This window comes from Nematolebias whitei, chromosome 1 (assembly GCF_014905685.2).
Source record: "Nematolebias whitei isolate Nwh7 chromosome 1, NemWhi1, whole genome shotgun sequence".
In the NCBI taxonomy this organism is placed as follows: domain Eukaryota; kingdom Metazoa; phylum Chordata; class Actinopteri; order Cyprinodontiformes; family Rivulidae; genus Nematolebias; species Nematolebias whitei.
Window position 1 is genome coordinate 8,792,142 of NC_056498.1, and position 2,662 is coordinate 8,794,803.

The 2,662-nt window shown below is 40.8% G+C and overlaps 1 protein-coding gene across 1 annotated transcript in view; it reads right to left on the minus strand.

The window, feature by feature from the left end:
• taf6l (TAF6-like RNA polymerase II, p300/CBP-associated factor (PCAF)-associated factor) overlaps positions 1-1,748 on the minus strand; it is a 27,573-nt gene extending 25,825 nt beyond the window's left edge. The window contains exon 1 of the mRNA XM_037682252.1: positions 1,692-1,748. The gene's annotated coding sequence lies outside the window, so the exon portion shown is untranslated. The remainder of the gene's footprint in view (positions 1-1,691) is intronic.
• Positions 1,749-2,662: the final 914 nt, after the last annotated feature.

The window sequence follows — 2,662 nt, forward strand, 5'->3', positions numbered from 1 at the left end:
CCTCGGATGAGGAGCGAAACGTCTTCTGTTACAAATAAAGTCCAGTTGTTTTTGTATTGAACGCTTTTTGAACAATTAACCAACATTTCTTCCTAAATTTGACAATTACCAATTGTCAAAAATCAAATATCGTTTAATCGCAATAATTTGAGAATTAAATCCCTTAACAAAATTTGTTATCGTGACAGGCCTACTTGCATCTTCTGTCAAAGGCCTTACATCTTCAAGGTTAAGTATTCCCTACAGGAATGCACGTCACCTGCCGCCTTCCATGTCAGATCATTTTTGGTACTGGAACAGTCGACTGAAACATTTGGGTTTGAAATAAAAATAAAAATATTTGAGCTGTATTTTCCAGGCGTTTCCATCTGGATCTGATACAGGACTTGGAATTTGTAAAGCAGAAGAATTGGAACATGTGACAGGTGCGTCCATCACAGATTCTGTAGACGAACAGCTCTGAACATCTCAGACTGCATTCAGATGTAACCAGCAAGAAAACCACAGCTGTCCATGAGTGAACACAAGTAAACGTGAAGGTGAGAACATTCAACTGCACATTGATCAGAACCAGCCCAGCAGTTAGGAACGACCTGAAGAAAGAAACCACAGACAGACGTCTAACAGGAAGACAGATGCAAACGTCAGTTAAAGACAGAAATATGGAGGTTTGGGGAAAAAAAAAAAAAAAGTCTCAAACAGCTGTTAGTGACAGAACCACCAAGAGTGACGAGACCTCCAGCAAGAGTCCAGAGGAGATGCAGGACCTGCATTAAGAACAGGAAGGTCTGTCTGGATGTTACCAGAGACAGGCCTCAAACGTTCTTGATGGACTGGTGAGACAAAGATGAATGAAGTGAAGAACGTTCTACAGTCAAACATTTGGTTTGATGATTGAGAAATGAAAGACGGGAGATCCTTCAGGCAGTAAAATGATCCAACGCGAGGCGTTTTGGTTCTAGTCCAGCTGAGTCCATCTCAGACTTCACTCTCCCTGCACGAGACAAGACTGAAGGAACCAGTAAACCAATAAATACATTTAAGTGATTTGAGGAAAAGGTTGGTCATTTGTGTGCAGACTGGGCCGGTCCTCAGAGTCCTCTGGTATAAACAGTTATTATCCAGCAGATAATTTGTTTCAACATTACTGAAGAGACCGTGAGCTGCTCAGAGCACGATGACCATCAGCTACAGCAAACCTGAGCTCAGCTTATAAAAACGGACCAGATGTCAAGAGCTGATTCTGGATCAGATTCAGACAAATAGTGGTGCATCTTGCACAAGAATCCTGCAAAATGAGTTACCTGCAGTGTTCCCCCACTGTGGACTGAACTCAGCAAAAGGCCTTCTCCTACTCAGCTCCTGGAACAACTTGCAACAGGAACTAAAGTTGTCCACCTTAATTTCTTTAACAAGTTTCAAACATTTGAAAGTGTCAATAGAAAAATTAAGCAAATCCGTTTTGGTTTTTAGTATTTCACCTTGTTTTATGGCACCCTGATTTATTGTTTTGTACACTACTCAGATTTTAACTGCATTTTACTGTAGTTTCTTATTGTCTGTACTTCATATGTTCTGTCTGGAACAGGTCTTTCTTGTAAATGAGTCCCCATGGCTCAGTGTAAGTAAAATATTGAATGAATGACAGAAACCCCCACAGGTCATGTCTTCACTGAACCTGGTCAGCTTACCTCCAACATGGCGGCTCAGAGCAGGTAGTTCATTTACAGCTCACCGTGCAGCACTCTGTCCGAGGCGCACAAACATGTTCGTCTTTTAACTGGAGGAGTTTGTTCAACACCTGATGGTTAAATTGCCATCAGGTGTGCTGCAGGTGCAGCTCGGCTACCAATCAGGAGCCTGCTTCAGACCACGGGGTGACGTCACGTCCCAGGTAGAAACGTAACCAGCCGAACGGACATTTATATACTATTCCTGTATGTGTGTGTATATATATATATATATATATATATATATATATATGTTTTTATACTGGGAGACGGCGGCTCGAGTTGGACTTTAGAGAGTTTAAAGAAACTGTGGCTGCAGGACAAGACGGCGCCAAGTGAGGCTTTGTTGTTGTTTACATATTTAAGAGACGGAGGCTGACGTCATCGAATCAGCTGAACATGAAGCATCTACAAGTTTAAAGTGTCTGTGCATAGAAAATGGAAGAAAACATCTTATTTTGGACATTTAGTACAACATGCAAGGTTTGACTCATTTTCGTCTCATAACAGACACGTTTACTTTTGAACTCGGTGCAGTGAAACAGGAAGTGACATCAGAGGGGAACTTCCGGGTCTTTGTTTATTGAAAATCATCTGACAGTGACTCAAATTAATCTAAATAAAAATATGAGATTATTCTGCTGTCTGCCTTGTTAATCCTTAGAGCGATGCCTTTCACATCACTTCCTGTTACTTCACATGAGAACATTTCTGCTGCTTATTTCAGTAGCATGAAAATAGTTCTTGCAATAAGTTATTAGTTCTCTATCTAAAAATGCATTCACATTTATTAAAAAAAATTATGTCAGACTCGCGTCTGTGTTAAACAGGACTTGCATCTGAGTCCAGATGTTGTCCACGTGTCCACACATCCAACCAGAAACCATGTGACCACAAGGAAAACCTTTATTTTTCTTATCAAGTTGCATTGA